Source organism: Hydra viridissima, unplaced genomic scaffold (genome assembly GCF_058129835.1).
Source record: "Hydra viridissima isolate aposymbiotic clone 2 unplaced genomic scaffold, HvirCarnegie_v1 scaffold_13, whole genome shotgun sequence".
NCBI lineage: Eukaryota > Metazoa > Cnidaria > Hydrozoa > Anthoathecata > Hydridae > Hydra > Hydra viridissima.
In genome coordinates, this window is record NW_028324312.1 from 553,031 (window position 1) to 570,074 (window position 17,044).

General features: G+C 37.8%; 2 long non-coding RNA genes and 6 other non-coding genes across 8 annotated transcripts; 2 read left to right on the plus strand and 6 right to left on the minus strand.

Annotated features, from left to right (window-relative positions):
- Positions 1–1,437: 1,437 nt before the first annotated feature.
- Positions 1,438–1,601, minus strand: LOC149879802 (U1 spliceosomal RNA). Its single transcript, XR_016446728.1, has one exon. It is a non-coding gene; the product is annotated as a U1 spliceosomal RNA (small nuclear RNA).
- A 110-nt stretch (positions 1,602–1,711) lies between these two features.
- Positions 1,712–1,903, minus strand: LOC149879803 (U2 spliceosomal RNA). Its single transcript, XR_016446668.1, has one exon. It is a non-coding gene; the product is annotated as a U2 spliceosomal RNA (small nuclear RNA).
- Positions 1,904–2,014: 111 nt separating this feature from the next.
- On the minus strand, positions 2,015–3,933 carry LOC149879804 (uncharacterized). Its single transcript, XR_016446431.1, has 4 exons — positions 3,736–3,933; positions 3,397–3,555; positions 2,668–2,732; positions 2,015–2,401 (listed from the first exon to the last, which is right to left on the minus strand). It is a non-coding gene; the product is annotated as an uncharacterized LOC149879804 (long non-coding RNA).
- A 3,834-nt stretch (positions 3,934–7,767) lies between these two features.
- On the plus strand, positions 7,768–7,886 carry LOC149879805 (5S ribosomal RNA). Its single transcript, XR_016446597.1, has one exon. It is a non-coding gene; the product is annotated as a 5S ribosomal RNA (ribosomal RNA).
- A 1,434-nt stretch (positions 7,887–9,320) lies between these two features.
- Positions 9,321–9,484, minus strand: LOC149879806 (U1 spliceosomal RNA). Its single transcript, XR_016446729.1, has one exon. It is a non-coding gene; the product is annotated as a U1 spliceosomal RNA (small nuclear RNA).
- Positions 9,485–9,593: 109 nt separating this feature from the next.
- LOC149879807 (U2 spliceosomal RNA) lies at positions 9,594–9,785 on the minus strand. The gene has a single exon (XR_016446669.1). It is a non-coding gene; the product is annotated as a U2 spliceosomal RNA (small nuclear RNA).
- A 405-nt stretch (positions 9,786–10,190) lies between these two features.
- On the minus strand, positions 10,191–11,759 carry LOC149879808 (uncharacterized). The gene is made up of 4 exons (XR_016446351.1): positions 11,624–11,759; positions 11,284–11,442; positions 10,552–10,616; positions 10,191–10,284 (listed from the first exon to the last, which is right to left on the minus strand). It is a non-coding gene; the product is annotated as an uncharacterized LOC149879808 (long non-coding RNA).
- Positions 11,760–15,655: 3,896 nt separating this feature from the next.
- LOC149879809 (5S ribosomal RNA) lies at positions 15,656–15,774 on the plus strand. Its single transcript, XR_016446598.1, has one exon. It is a non-coding gene; the product is annotated as a 5S ribosomal RNA (ribosomal RNA).
- The last annotated feature ends 1,270 nt before the right edge of the window (positions 15,775–17,044 follow it).

The following is a 17,044-nucleotide window of genomic DNA, read 5'->3' on the forward strand; positions in this document are numbered from 1 at the left end:
CAACCGTTTACGAAAAAAAAAAAAAAAAGTCGCCAAAGGGGACTCCCTTTTCTTTACAAAATCTGCTTTTTCAGTTGACTCTAAGATACACAGAACTCATCCCCTGCAAAAGAATATGCATAAACACGGCCCTGCCTGGGTGGTGTCGATTGAAAGGGGAGCGACTGGTCGAAAGGTGTGTGAGGGCGCTTCTTCCGTCTCCGCATCTCTGAGGGAAAGAAAATGGCGCTCTTTTTCCTCGCACAAAAGCCAGAAAGCTAGTTTTGATGCTGAACAACAAGGGCAACGGTTAAAGGGACTATAGCCACCATAGTCAACGAGGGCCCAGGGAAGTTTTCTTAAGGGGCCCTCGTTGTGATCAATTACATACCCAGGACCAATAGAAGTGTGCTCTAGTCATTAAAAATTAAAAACGAAAGTTAATGAAATCTTTTAAAAGTCAAAACTATTTAAATCTTTTAAAAAAATGATTTTTAAAATATCGTTTGTAGATACACGGGGATACCCGGGAATCTTCCCCGTCCTCTCGGCGGCCATGAAAGAAACCCTCGCAAGTCTAAAGTTGCACGATGTCAATGTTCCCTAGTTTTGTCGAAATGACGAAAAGACTGCAAAACTAGCTTTGAAGAGCAAAAATTGAGCAAAAATTTGTAAGATTCGTCAATCGTCGTTACGTATCTCTGGCAACGTTGCGTATTGACGTGTCAACTTGCCAAATGTTTCGGTCGTTGTCGTTTCTTTCTAAGATCAACACGTAGGAATCAGAGCTGTTTTCATGAAAATAATGAACGGTAGTAAAAGAATGCATTTCACCGCACCAGAATCCAATATGCGATATGCATAAATGGTTGACAATTGTTGTTACTGTTGCTGCTGCTGTTGTTGTTACTATTGTTACTGTTAGATCGTTATTGCTAATGCTTATTTTTTTGTGGTCGTTGCTATTGTCAGTATTACTATTATCGTTAGTTTATCGATGCTATCGTTAATTTTTGTTATTGTCGTTATTTGTTATCTTCATCGTTGTCATTATTTTCGTTGTCACTATTGATATCGATTTTCTTATTGCTACTGTTTGTTATTTTAACTATTATTATCGTCATTGTTTTTTATTACAGCGACTCGTTTTCACTGTTGTGACTGTCACATTTTGTTCCGCCGTCGAGTGATTTCCGGGATTGTAACCGGTCGATCACGCTTGCTGGTTGTCACGTTGAAACGATTCTCGTCGCTCCTATGCTTATTTGGTTGCCTCTTTGCGATTCTTAGATTTTTATTGATTTTGTACAAAAAAAAAAAAAAACAAAAAAAAAAAACAACAACTTTTGAAATAAATAAAATTTATTTGCACTTATAGCAGACTTTGTATGCGCCTCTCAAAATATGCAGTAGACTCTTAGGGTGAGAGGAGAGGTTTTTTTTTTAAGTCGTTAGAGGAGGGGGCGAGCGCGAACGCAGGCCCCCACTACCAGAAATTGTACGGTCGAGTTACCGACGTTAGCGGTAATCGCAGGGGTCAGCCCAGGCGAAGTGCAATGCAAGAGCCTCACCCTGGAAGAAGCCCCATGTTGATCAGGTTTACTTCCCCGTCAGGTAAGTATGCTTTTCCCGTTGTGTGGGCAGCCTCGGACGTGCCCCAATCTTCTCAATTGTGGGTTTTCGATTGCACACCGCATCGTCCCGTTTGTTTGCTTTTTTTTTTTCCTTCTCTATAGTATGGGCCGCGCTCAGCAGTAGTGCAACGCCGAGGCAACCCGCGGTCAGGGCGAGGTAAACCTACGATCCCTTGACCAAATGCCAAAAATCAGATTAATATATGAGCCGGACTATGCCGGCGTACCAGATATTAAACTGATAAGAACAGATACTACACTTGATCTTAGCCATTAGGCCGAGAAGCGATACTTTTTGCAACGACTTGTCCCGGCTCCCTCCCTCTCAACGAAAAAACTTGTGGACATTTGAATGATCAAGTCGATGGGTAACTTTAAGTTTCAACGATGAAAACATGGCTTTCTTGTACTGCATCAATTTCACTCTAAAACATTTGGGCTTTTTTTCAAAAATAACCCAGCTTCTTTCAAAAATAACAAGCTTCTTTCAAAAATAACCCAATTAACCAAAACATAAAAAACGTTTAAAGGCTTTTAAATTTAACGCTGGGCAGCAGATGTGATCAAAGGCCAAGTTGAACAACTGAAAATCAACTCTGTATATGAGCGTCCGACAGATTTCTCTGTCAAAAAGCATTTTGAGAACCTCTGTATTTAAATGTTCTTTTCAACTGTTGTAATGACAGTACTTTAATTCATCACCAGGGTCGCCAAGAAACAGCAGAGTTTAGGAGGACTTGCTTGTCATTAGCCTCGATCCTTTCCCAAGTAGTAATTCCTCACAAAGTCTAAAAAAACAAGCTTGAAAGTTTAAAAATTGGGATGGTGCAAATTAAGTTAAGAATTTAAACTGAGTAGCAAGAAAATATTTTCAGATACTTTAGTTATTGCAAGAAATGAACACTTTAAATGTTTACTGACAAAAAGGTAAAACAATTTTAAAAAGTGACCTAAAACATCCACTGACAAAATATCAAATGACAAATGGAAAATGAAAAAATTTATGACACTAAACCGACACAGCATTAGGTTAGCAAAGGTAAAGCATACATACCTTGCACACTGTATCTGCATTTTTCCAATCACAAACTCGCAGAGCGTGGTAAAAGTTAATGAGACCTGGAACAATAAGCAAAGTATTTTTTTAAATATTACATTTTTTAACATATTACCTAACCTAAATTAAGCCTGCAAATGTATTTGCGTACAAATTAGAAGCTCAGGATTGATGGAGAATAAACTTAAAAATATAATTCCCAAGTCAGTTAAAAGGATGTTTACTTGTTGGCTAAAGGTCAACTTTTTCAAACTATCACTTTTAAAAAATGGTTCTGGTAACTATCGAAGAAACATGACTTACCTTTTTCTTGAAACTTTAACTGCTTCAATATTATATGCTCTGCTAACCTAACTTAACCCTTAACCTTGCCCCAGGACAACACTCAAAATTCTCTTTCAATAACTTATTTTCAATAATCAGACTTGCTACCTGAGGCTGAGTTAACTTTAGCAGTAACTCTATAAAACATAATGTGAGAAAGCCAAACAAAAGGTTCAGTTCAAAATGTAATGAGTATGTAATTTTTTTAAAATTTTATCGCATATCTTTAATCGAATTAAAGGGATCATTCCAAAGAAGCTATAGATTGTCCAGTGAAAAGCATACCTAATTAAGCATTACTTTATTGGGGTTGTGTCAGTATAACTGTAAATGAAACAAGCTATGAACAAACTAAAGAAATAGGTAAAAGTCTTAGAAAGATCCTATTTCTGTTTCACTCACCAATAAAATCAAGAAGAATTTCCCACTTCTTATTCATTGAGTGGGATGCTCTAAAGAGTATTGCAACTTGCATTCTGGATAATCCAGGAACTCAGAACAAACTCTGTAACTGCACTCATGAAAGTCTTTTGTGACTACTCCTTCATAAAGTTGATGCTTCTAAAAATGAAAATTTATTTTTGAAAGGATTTTTTCATCAGAAACTATTCTTAAGTATTTGAAGACTTGAAAAAGTAAAGTGGGCAAACAATAGGGGTTAAACTGCTTCAAATTTTAAAACACAAACACCAAAATAAGGTGAAAAGATTGAAAATAAAATAGCACAGTACTTTTTATTACCTTAAAGCATTCTTGAAAAATCGTTAAAAAAACTGTGTGAACTCCTCTAAACTTGTCACTTGTCTTGGTTTTGGCATCAGCTACTGTATGAGAAGATAAAACAGGATTTAATTTGTTTAGTTTCCCTTTTTTTTATTTTCTTTTTTTTTTTCGAAACAAGCTAAAAGCACCTTTTCTGCTCTTGACGCTACGCCAACACCAAAAATTTCAGTAGGACTGCGCGTAACCACTGCACCGTTGTTAAACTCAATGATATGCACTTTACCGCAAAATTAACGCACCACTTATAAATTCCGACTTATTTTGAAAAATATTACGTATTTCCCGGATTTATCAAATACAAAGTCGATAATAATGTTTATTGTGACGTCATTTGTAGGCTTTATTCCGTTTTAGTTTCCAAATTGTAGCAGCTTTTCATAAGCAGCACGTTTTGCTGTAACTAAACCTCACTTTTAAAAGAAAAGTATGTATAAAGTTAGTATGAACAGATGTGTTGCTCAATGATAACTGTCATTTGAGCAACACGTCTGTTCTGACTTCTCAACGATACATAAGCTGACATTTTAAAACCTTTTTTGGTACCTCTTGCATCGTTCATGGGAGATGGATTCCTTCTTATGTAAGATAATGCTAGACCACATACGGCGCATGTTGTTACTGAATACTTACAAAATGCTACTATTCAAGTTTTGGAGTGGCCGGCTTGCAGTCCAGATATGAACCCAATAGAGCATCTTTGGGGCATAATGGCACGCTGTGTTAGAAGTCAACATCCACCACCTAGACGAGTTGCGACAAAGTCTTATCCGCGTATGTGAAGATATCCTTCAAGAAACGATTACACCTCTAATTAAAAGAAATCCACGGTGCTGTCTGGCTGCAACAACATCAAGATGTGGCAACACTAGATATTGATAAGTCAAAAATGTTACATTTTAAGCTGTATTAGTGTGCATAACAACAATAATCATCTTAGTTTATTTTGTTACTTACCTTAATTTTATTACTTACCATATTTCTAGTTTTAGTTTGTTTTTCTTTCTTTTCTTTTCTTTTCTCACCATCCTCAAAGTCGCTTTTATTATTATCATCGAAATAACTGTGTTCATGTGTTCTATTCTTAACACGTTTGTCAAAATATATGACCACAATTAAAATAAATCGAAATGTATGTGGTGCGTTAATTTTGCGGTTAAGTGTATATTAACTAGATATTTAACTCGCGCTTTCGCAGTGAAGCATATTTTTTTGCCAAGCAAGTTTTTTTTTGCCAGCCAGAATCATAAAAACATCGATTAAAACAAACGAATTATTGTCAGTTTAAATAAAGAGGCTACCGGCTTTAAAAACTTAAAAAACTTGCTTCACAATTTCTTACGAAATTTATTTGAAGTTTTACATCTAGTTAGTATAAATATCATTGGTTTAGCTAAGAGCATAGTAACGGTTTCTGCTTACTCGCGCAGCCTAGTAAGATGGGTGCACCGCGGACGCTCAGTTGCGAATTCTTTCTTTTTTTTTTTTATCATTCCCCTTCCCGAAACCCCGAAATGAACGAAATGCGATTGGCAAGTATTTGATGCATACCTTAATACACAGTGACTAAATTGTAGTATGTGTTTTTTCCGTGCCGAAACTCTGGTCGGAAGACAGTGCATCTTTTTAGATATTTTAGAGCTTGTGGGTTATCACTAGTACCCAAGCCTTTTTATGAGTCATTAAAAAAAAATTTACAAACAAAACTGTATTCTTCTTCTTCTTTTTTTTTCCGATTGTGATCAGATTATGATTTGTACTGACGATATTACACTGTGTCTACTTCCTCGGTCTTATTTTCTTACAAACATTAACAACATTTGTAGTTTCGTAACTATCCCATTGACCCTTTCATGCACCAATTATTTTTCCATAACTAACATAATCCATAAAAAATCATCTACAAAATGACAGCGGTACTATTAACTGTTTTAATTAGACTTTTTCTACACCTTGATACATTTTGATAGCTTTACAGAACGTCAGTTTTCTTTACCCGTTGATGTAACAATTTTGCTGACAACATTTGAATACTTTGAACACTTTGCCAACGCATTAAATATTCTTGCAGTCGTACTATCTTGCGTGTTTGTGATCCCCACCACTATTGAGTTTGCGTGGCAGCATAGGTATAGCGACAATCGACTAATGGATTTTTAGAAGCCAGCGTTGCTCATACACTTTCAAAAGTAGAACTGCTCTCACTAAGATTAGTCGCGCTGGTGCTATTTCATGCGCTCCAGTTAAAAAGGAGCGCCAAGCTACCGGTTGCTAAAAAACCCGCGGTAAAGAAAGCTGAAACAGCACCTAAGAAGAAAGTCGCTGCAAAGAGTGCCACCGCAAAAGTGGACAAGAAATAACCTGTACTGCTCAATCCTTCATCAAACGGCTATTTTCATAGGTACACATTTCTTTAAAACGTTGCGCGGCATTTAGGACTTTGTCAGGTAGTAACAATTACACTAATTGAGTTTGAAAGTCACAGTAACCTCACCGGTAACTGCTCCGTGCTTTTTAGGTCGATGTATATTCTAGAAAAGGGGAGTTTGAGAGCAATTTTGAAGAAGAAAAAAAAAGGTTTTAAGTTGTTCATAGCCTAGGACGGATGCAGCAGTTTAAGTGTTTTATTTTAGCAGCTAGTTTAGCTATTCTGCACTTGGCATTGTTTGCACAATTAAATATAGCGATTGCAACAGATATTTTCATTTGAACCTATTTCGTTAATGCGTCTAATGTTTTTAAAAGATGCGTGGCTATAAAAATAGCCGTTTGAGCGGATTTTGATCTACTTACTGCTGGTGTACTTGGTAACAGCCTTGGTGCCTTCGCTCACTGCGTGTTTAGCAAGTTCACCGGGAAGTAAAAGGCGCACGGCGGTTTGAATTTCACGCGAAGAGATCGTAGATTTCTTATTTTGAAGGGCGAGCCGCGAAGCTTCAGAAGCAATTCTTTCGAAAATGTCGTTCACGAAAGAATTCATGATGCTCATTGCTTTAGAAGAAACACCGACATCAGGGTGAACTTGCTTCAGGACGTTGTAAATGTAAATGGCATAAGACTCTCGTCTCTTTCTCTTGCGCTTCTTGTCACCAGTTCCAGCGATTTTACCACCTTTCTTACCGGCGCGCTTCTCGCCTTTTTTCGCCACCTTTGGCGCTTGTTTTCCTCCGGTTTTTTGTGCGTCTGACATTTCGACGGGCCTAACAGTAAAAATTCTTTTCGTTTGTTTTCATTGCATTGCAACTGGATTTAATTTAAGATAAAGTTGTAGCCTCCAACTTGAAAACTCTTGCGTCATATGCACTTCTATTGGTTCTTAAAAGATTAAGTTGTTTGAGCATCGTTTATTTCTTTTTTACTATTGGTTAAAAAAAGGTTGACTTTGAGACCACTCTATTTTGATAAGAATAGCAAACTTTTTGCTGTTTAAAATAAAAAAAAGGCGCACGAGATCTCTGGTCCGTCTGTCTGTCTCTGCTTGTGTTAGAAAATAAAATGTCAGGACGTGGAAAAGGAGGAAAAGCTAAGGCCAAGGCAAAAACTCGATCTTTTAGAGCGGGTCTTCAGTTTCCTGTTGGTCGCGTTCACCGATTTTTGCGCAAAGGGCATTACGCCAATCGCATCGGTTCAGGCGCACCGGTCTACTTAGCTGCAGTTTTGGAATACCTCTCCGCCGAAATCTTAGAGTTAGCTGGTAATGCTGCACGCGATAACAAAAAAGCCAGGATCATTCCTCGTCACTTACAGCTAGCTGTTCGCAACGACGAAGAGTTAAACAAGTTGTTGTCAGGTGTTACAATTGCGAGCGGCGGTGTGTTGCCAAACATTCAAGCTGTGTTGCTTCCCAAAAAGAACGAGAAGGTTCCAAAGCCAGCAGCCCAGTAAACGGCGGTATAAACAACACAAAAGGCTATTTTCATAGCCACACATCCGTTAAAAATTATTGTTAAGGCGTTAGAAACTTTAAATTTTAAATTAAAGCCGTACACTATTGCCTACGACCATACCACGGTGAATACACCCGTTCTCGTCCGATCACGGAAGTTAAGCATCGTCGGGCCAGGGTAGTACTTGGATGGGTGACCGCCTGGGAACTCCTGGTGCCGTAGGCTTTTGCAACCGTTTACGAAAAAAAAAAAAAAAAGTCGCCAAAGGGGACTCCCTTTTCTTTACAAAATCTGCTTTTTCAGTTGACTCTAAGATACACAGAACTCATCCCCTGCAAAAGAATATGCATAAACACGGCCCTGCCTGGGTGGTGTCGATTGAAAGGGGAGCGACTGGTCGAAAGGTGTGTGAGGGCGCTTCTTCCGTCTCCGCATCTCTGAGGGAAAGAAAATGGCGCTCTTTTTCCTCGCACAAAAGCCAGAAAGCTAGTTTTGATGCTGAACAACAAGGGCAACGGTTAAAGGGACTATAGCCACCATAGTCAACGAGGGCCCAGGGGAAGTTTTCTTAAGGGGCCCTCGTTGTGATCAATTACATACCCAGGACCAATAGAAGTGTGCTCTAGTCATTAAAAATTAAAAACGAAAGTTAATGAAATCTTTTAAAAGTCAAAACTATTTAAATCTTTTAAAAAAATGATTTTTAAAATATCGTTTGTAGATACACGGGGATACCCGGGAATCTTCCCCGTCCTCTCGGCGGCCATGAAAGAAACCCTCGCAAGTCTAAAGTTGCACGATGTCAATGTTCCCTAGTTTTGTCGAAATGACGAAAAGACTGCAAAACTAGCTTTGAAGAGCAAAAATTTGTAAGATTCGTCAATCGTCGTTACGTATCTCTGGCAACGTTGCGTATTGACGTGTCAACTTGCCAAAATGTTTCGGTCGTTGTCGTTTCTTTCTAAGATCAACACGTAGGAATCAGAGCTGTTTTCATGAAAATAATGAACGGTAGTAAAAGAATGCATTTCACCGCACCAGAATCCAATATGCGATATGCATAAATGGTTGACAATTGTTGTTACTGTTGCTGCTGCTGTTGTTGTTACTATTGTTACTGTTAGATCGTTATTGCTAATGCTTATTTTTTTGTGGTCGTTGCTATTGTCAGTATTACTATTATCGTTAGTTTATCGATGCTATCGTTAATTTTTGTTATTGTCGTTATTGTTATCTTCATCGTTGTCATTATTTTCGTTGTCACTATTGATATCGATTTTCTTATTGCTACTGTTTGTTATTTTAACTATTATTATCGTCATTGTTTTTTATTACAGCGACTCGTTTTCACTGTTGTGACTGTCACATTTTGTTCCGCCGTCGAGTGATTTCCGGGATTGTAACCGGTCGATCACGCTTGCTGGTTGTCACGTTGAAACGATTCTCGTCGCTCCTATGCTTATTTGGTTGCCTCTTTGCGATTCTTAGATTTTTATTGATTTTGTACAAAAAAAAAAAAAACAAAAAAAAAAAAAAACAACAACTTTTGAAATAAATAAAATTTATTTGCACTTATAGCAGACTTTGTATGCGCCTCTCAAAATATGCAGTAGACTCTTAGGGGTGAGAGGAGAGGTTTTTTTTTTAAGTCGTTAGAGGAGGGGGCGAGCGCGAACGCAGGCCCCCACTACCAGAAATTGTACGGTCGAGTTACCGACGTTAGCGGTAATCGCAGGGGTCAGCCCAGGCGAAGTGCAATGCAAGAGCCTCACCCTGGAAGAAGCCCCATGTTGATCAGGTTTACTTCCCCGTCAGGTAAGTATGCTTTTCCCGTTGTGTGGGCAGCCTGGACGTGCCCCAATCTTCTCAATTGTGGGTTTTCGATTGCACACCGCATCGTCCCGTTTGTTTGCTTTTTTTTTTTCCTTCTCTATAGTATGGGCCGCGCTCAGCAGTAGTGCAACGCCGAGGCAACCCGCGGTCAGGGCGAGGTAAACCTACGATCCCTTGACCAAATGCCAAAAATCAGATTAATATATGAGCCGGACTATGCCGGCGTACCAGATATTAAACTGATAAGAACAGATACTACACTTGATCTTAGCCATTAGGCCGAGAAGCGATACTTTTTGCAACGACTTTGTCCCGGCTCCCTCCCTCTCAACGAAAAAACTTGTGGACATTTGAATGATCAAGTCGATGGGTAACTTTAAGTTTCAACGATGAAAACATGGCTTTCTTGTACTGCATCAATTTCACTCTAAAACATTTGGGCTTTTTTTCAAAAATAACCCAGCTTCTTTCAAAAATAACAAGCTTCTTTCAAAAATAACCCAATTAACCAAAACATAAAAAACGTTTAAAGGCTTTTAAATTTAACGCTGGGCAGCAGATGTGATCAAAGGCCAAGTTGAACAACTGAAAATCAACTCTGTATATGAGCGTCCGACAGATTTCTCTGTCAAAAAGCATTTTGAGAACCTCTGTATTTAAATGTTCTTTTCAACTGTTGTAATGACAGTACTTTAATTCATCACCAGGGTCGCCAAGAAACAGCAGAGTTTAGGAGGACTTGCTTGTCATTAGCCTCGATCCTTTCCCAAGTAGTAATTCCTCACAAAGTCTAAAAAAACAAGCTTGAAAGTTTAAAAATTGGGATGGTGCAAATTAAGTTAAGAATTTAAACTGAGTAGCAAGAAAATATTTTTCAGATACTTTAGTTATTGCAAGAAATGAACACTTTAAATGTTTACTGACAAAAAGGTAAAACAATTTTAAAAAGTGACCTAAAACATCCACTGACAAAATATCAAATGACAAATGGAAAATGAAAAAATTTATGACACTAAACCGACACAGCATTAGGTTAGCAAAGGTAAAGCATACATACCTTGCACACTGTATCTGCATTTTTCCAATCACAAACTCGCAGAGCGTGGTAAAAGTTAATGAGACCTGGAACAATAAGCAAAGTATTTTTTTTAAATATTACATTTTTTAACATATTACCTAACCTAAATTAAGCCTGCAAATGTATTTGCGTACAAATTAGAAGCTCAGGATTGATGGAGAATAAACTTAAAAATATAATTCCCAAGTCAGTTAAAAGGATGTTTACTTGTTGGCTAAAGGTCAACTTTTTCAAACTATCACTTTTAAAAAATGGTTCTGGTAAACTATCGAAGAAACATGACTTACCTTTTTCTTGAAACTTTAACTGCTTCAATATTATATGCTCTGCTAACCTAACTTAACCCTTAACCTTGCCCCAGGACAACACTCAAAATTCTCTTTCAATAACTTATTTTCAATAATCAGACTTGCTACCTGAGGCTGAGTTAACTTTAGCAGTAACTCTATAAAACATAATGTGAGAAAGCCAAACAAAAGGTTCAGTTCAAAATGTAATGAGTATGTAATTTTTTTAAAATTTTATCGCATATCTTTAATCGAATTAAAGGGATCATTCCAAAGAAGCTATAGATTGTCCAGTGAAAAGCATACCTAATTAAGCATTACTTTATTGGGGTTGTGTCAGTATAACTGTAAATGAAACAAAGCTATGAACAAACTAAAGAAATAGGTAAAAGTCTTAGAAAGATCCTATTTCTGTTTCACTCACCAATAAAATCAAGAAGAATTTCCCACTTCTTATTCATTGAGTGGGATGCTCTAAAGAGTATTGCAACTTGCATTCTGGATAATCCAGGAACTCAGAACAAACTCTGTAACTGCACTCATGAAAGTCTTTTGTGACTACTCCTTCATAAAGTTGATGCTTCTAAAAATGAAAATTTATTTTTGAAAGGATTTTTTCATCAGAAACTATTCTTAAGTATTTGAAGACTTGAAAAAGTAAAGTGGGCACAACAATAGGGGTTAAACTGCTTCAAATTTTAAAACACAAACACCAAAATAAGGTGAAAAGATTGAAAATAAAATAGCACAGTACTTTTTATTACCTTAAAGCATTCTTGAAAAATCGTTAAAAAAACTGTGTGAACTCCTCTAAACTTGTCACTTGTCTTGGTTTTGGCATCAGCTACTGTATGAGAAGATAAAACAGGATTTAATTTGTTTAGTTTCCCTTTTTTTTATTTTCTTTTTTTTTTTCGAAACAAGCTAAAAGCACCTTTTCTGCTCTTGACGCTACGCCAACACCAAAAATTTCAGTAGGACTGCGCGTAACCACTGCACCGTTGTTAAACTCAATGATATGCACTTTACCGCAAAATTAACGCACCACTTATAAATTCCGACTTATTTTGAAAAATATTACGTATTTCCCGGATTTATCAAATACAAAGTCGATAATAATGTTTATTGTGACGTCATTTGTAGGCTTTATTCCGTTTTAGTTTCCAAATTGTAGCAGCTTTTCATAAGCAGCACGTTTTGCTGTAACTAAACCTCACTTTTAAAAGAAAAGTATGTATAAAGTTAGTATGAACAGATGTGTTGCTCAATGATAACTGTCATTTGAGCAACACGTCTGTTCTGACTTCTCAACGATACATAAGCTGACATTTTAAAACCTTTTTTGGTACCTCTTGCATCGTTCATGGGAGATGGATTCCTTCTTATGTAAGATAATGCTAGACCACATACGGCGCATGTTGTTACTGAATACTTACAAAATGCTACTATTCAAGTTTTGGAGTGGCCGGCTTGCAGTCCAGATATGAACCCAATAGAGCATCTTTGGGGCATAATGGCACGCTGTGTTAGAAGTCAACATCCACCACCTAGACGAGTTGCGACAAAGTCTTATCCGCGTATGTGAAGATATCCTTCAAGAAACGATTACACCTCTAATTAAAAGAAATCCACGGTGCTGTCTGGCTGCAACAACATCAAGATGTGGCAACACTAGATATTGATAAGTCAAAAATGTTACATTTTAAGCTGTATTAGTGTGCATAACAACAATAATCATCTTAGTTTATTTTGTTACTTACCTTAATTTTATTACTTACCATATTTCTAGTTTTAGTTTGTTTTTCTTTCTTTTCTTTTCTTTTCTCACCATCCTCAAAGTCGCTTTTATTATTATCATCGAAATAACTGTGTTCATGTGTTCTATTCTTAACACGTTTGTCAAAATATATGACCACAATTAAAATAAATCGAAATGTATGTGGTGCGTTAATTTTGCGGTTAAGTGTATATTAACTAGATATTTAACTCGCGCTTTCGCAGTGAAGCATATTTTTTTGCCAAGCAAGTTTTTTTTTGCCAGCCAGAATCATAAAAACATCGATTAAAACAAACGAATTATTGTCAGTTTAAATAAAGAGGCTACCGGCTTTAAAAACTTAAAAAACTTGCTTCACAATTTCTTACGAAATTTATTTGAAGTTTTACATCTAGTTAGTATAAATATCATTGGTTTAGCTAAGAGCATAGTAACGGTTTCTGCTTACTCGCGCAGCCTAGTAAGATGGGTGCACCGCGGACGCTCAGTTGCGAATTCTTTCTTTTTTTTTTTTATCATTCCCCTTCCCGAAACCCCGAAATGAACGAAATGCGATTGGCAAGTATTTGATGCATACCTTAATACACAGTGACTAAATTGTAGTATGTGTTTTTTCCGTGCCGAAACTCTGGTCGGAAGACAGTGCATCTTTTTAGATATTTTAGAGCTTGTGGGTTATCACTAGTACCCAAGCCTTTTTATGAGTCATTAAAAAAAAATTTACAAACAAAACTGTATTCTTCTTCTTCTTTTTTTTTCCGATTGTGATCAGATTATGATTTGTACTGACGATATTACACTGTGTCTACTTCCTCGGTCTTATTTTCTTACAAACATTAACAACATTTGTAGTTTCGTAACTATCCCATTGACCCTTTCATGCACCAATTATTTTTCCATAACTAACATAATCCATAAAAAATCATCTACAAAATGACAGCGGTACTATTAACTGTTTTAATTAGACTTTTTCTACACCTTGATACATTTTGATAGCTTTACAGAACGTCAGTTTTCTTTACCCGTTGATGTAACAATTTTGCTGACAACATTTGAATACTTTGAACACTTTGCCAACGCATTAAATATTCTTGCAGTCGTACTATCTTGCGTGTTTGTGATCCACACCACTATTGAGTTTGCGTGGCAGCATAGGTATAGCGACAATCGACTAATGGATTTTTAGAAGCCAGCGTTGCTCATACACTTTCAAAAGTAGAACTGCTCTCACTAAGATTAGTCGCGCTGGTGCTATTTCATGCGCTCCAGTTAAAAAGGAGCGCCAAGCTACCGGTTGCTAAAAAACCCGCGGTAAAGAAAGCTGAAACAGCACCTAAGAAGAAAGTCGCTGCAAAGAGTGCCACCGCAAAAGTGGACAAGAAATAACCTGTACTGCTCAATCCTTCATCAAACGGCTATTTTCATAGGTACACATTTCTTTAAAACGTTGCGCGGCATTTAGGACTTTGTCAGGTAGTAACAATTACACTAATTGAGTTTGAAAGTCACAGTAACCTCACCGGTAACTGCTCCGTGCTTTTTAGGTCGATGTATATTCTAGAAAAGGGGAGTTTGAGAGCAATTTTGAAGAAGAAAAAAAAAGGTTTTAAGTTGTTCATAGCCTAGGACGGATGCAGCAGTTTAAGTGTTTTATTTTAGCAGCTAGTTTAGCTATTCTGCACTTGGCATTGTTTGCACAATTAAATATAGCGATTGCAACAGATATTTTCATTTGAACCTATTTCGTTAATGCGTCTAATGTTTTTAAAAGATGCGTGGCTATAAAAATAGCCGTTTGAGCGGATTTTGATCTACTTACTGCTGGTGTACTTGGTAACAGCCTTGGTGCCTTCGCTCACTGCGTGTTTAGCAAGTTCACCGGGAAGTAAAAGGCGCACGGCGGTTTGAATTTCACGCGAAGAGATCGTAGATTTCTTATTTTGAAGGGCGAGCCGCGAAGCTTCAGAAGCAATTCTTTCGAAAATGTCGTTCACGAAAGAATTCATGATGCTCATTGCTTTAGAAGAAACACCGACATCAGGGTGAACTTGCTTCAGGACGTTGTAAATGTAAATGGCATAAGACTCTCGTCTCTTTCTCTTGCGCTTCTTGTCACCAGTTCCAGCGATTTTACCACCTTTCTTACCGGCGCGCTTCTCGCCTTTTTTCGCCACCTTTGGCGCTTGTTTTCCTCCGGTTTTTTGTGCGTCTGACATTTCGACGGGCCTAACAGTAAAAATTCTTTTCGTTTGTTTTCATTGCATTGCAACTGGATTTAATTTAAGATAAAGTTGTAGCCTCCAACTTGAAAACTCTTGCGTCATATGCACTTCTATTGGTTCTTAAAAGATTAAGTTGTTTGAGCATCGTTTATTTCTTTTTTACTATTGGTTAAAAAAAGGTTGACTTTGAGACCACTCTATTTTGATAAGAATAGCAAACTTTTTGCTGTTTAAAATAAAAAAAAGGCGCACGAGATCTCTGGTCCGTCTGTCTGTCTCTGCTTGTGTTAGAAAATAAAATGTCAGGACGTGGAAAAGGAGGAAAAGCTAAGGCCAAGGCAAAAACTCGATCTTTTAGAGCGGGTCTTCAGTTTCCTGTTGGTCGCGTTCACCGATTTTTGCGCAAAGGGCATTACGCCAATCGCATCGGTTCAGGCGCACCGGTCTACTTAGCTGCAGTTTTGGAATACCTCTCCGCCGAAATCTTAGAGTTAGCTGGTAATGCTGCACGCGATAACAAAAAAGCCAGGATCATTCCTCGTCACTTACAGCTAGCTGTTCGCAACGACGAAGAGTTAAACAAGTTGTTGTCAGGTGTTACAATTGCGAGCGGCGGTGTGTTGCCAAACATTCAAGCTGTGTTGCTTCCCAAAAAGAACGAGAAGGTTCCAAAGCCAGCAGCCCAGTAAACGGCGGTATAAACAACACAAAAGGCTATTTTCATAGCCACACATCCGTTAAAAATTATTGTTAAGGCGTTAGAAACTTTAAATTTTAAATTAAAGCCGTACACTATTGCCTACGACCATACCACGGTGAATACACCCGTTCTCGTCCGATCACGGAAGTTAAGCATCGTCGGGCCAGGGTAGTACTTGGATGGGTGACCGCCTGGGAACTCCTGGTGCCGTAGGCTTTTGCAACCGTTTACGAAAAAAAAAAAAAAAAGTCGCCAAAGGGGACTCCCTTTTCTTTACAAAATCTGCTTTTTCAGTTGACTCTAAGATACACAGAACTCATCCCCTGCAAAAGAATATGCATAAACACGGCCCTGCCTGGGTGGTGTCGATTGAAAGGGGAGCGACTGGTCGAAAGGTGTGTGAGGGCGCTTCTTCCGTCTCCGCATCTCTGAGGGAAAGAAAATGGCGCTCTTTTTCCTCGCACAAAAGCCAGAAAGCTAGTTTTGATGCTGAACAACAAGGGCAACGGTTAAAGGGACTATAGCCACCATAGTCAACGAGGGCCCAGGGGAAGTTTTCTTAAGGGGCCCTCGTTGTGATCAATTACATACCCAGGACCAATAGAAGTGTGCTCTAGTCATTAAAAATTAAAAACGAAAGTTAATGAAATCTTTTAAAAGTCAAAACTATTTAAATCTTTTAAAAAAATGATTTTTAAAATATCGTTTGTAGATACACGGGGATACCCGGGAATCTTCCCCGTCCTCTCGGCGGCCATGAAAGAAACCCTCGCAAGTCTAAAGTTGCACGATGTCAATGTTCCCTAGTTTTGTCGAAATGACGAAAAGACTGCAAAACTAGCTTTGAAGAGCAAAAATTTGTAAGATTCGTCAATCGTCGTTACGTATCTCTGGCAACGTTGCGTATTGACGTGTCAACTTGCCAAAATGTTTCGGTCGTTGTCGTTTCTTTCTAAGATCAACACGTAGGAATCAGAGCTGTTTTCATGAAAATAATGAACGGTAGTAAAAGAATGCATTTCACCGCACCAGAATCCAATATGCGATATGCATAAATGGTTGACAATTGTTGTTACTGTTGCTGCTGCTGTTGTTGTTACTATTGTTACTGTTAGATCGTTATTGCTAATGCTTATTTTTTTGTGGTCGTTGCTATTGTCAGTATTACTATTATCGTTAGTTTATCGATGCTATCGTTAATTTTTGTTATTGTCGTTATTGTTATCTTCATCGTTGTCATTATTTTCGTTGTCACTATTGATATCGATTTTCTTATTGCTACTGTTTGTTATTTTAACTATTATTATCGTCATTGTTTTTTATTACAGCGACTCGTTTTCACTGTTGTGACTGTCACATTTTGTTCCGCCGTCGAGTGATTTCCGGGATTGTAACCGGTCGATCACGCTTGCTGGTTGTCACGTTGAAACGATTCTCGTCGCTCCTATGCTTATTTGGTTGCCTCTTTGCGATTCTTAGATTTTTA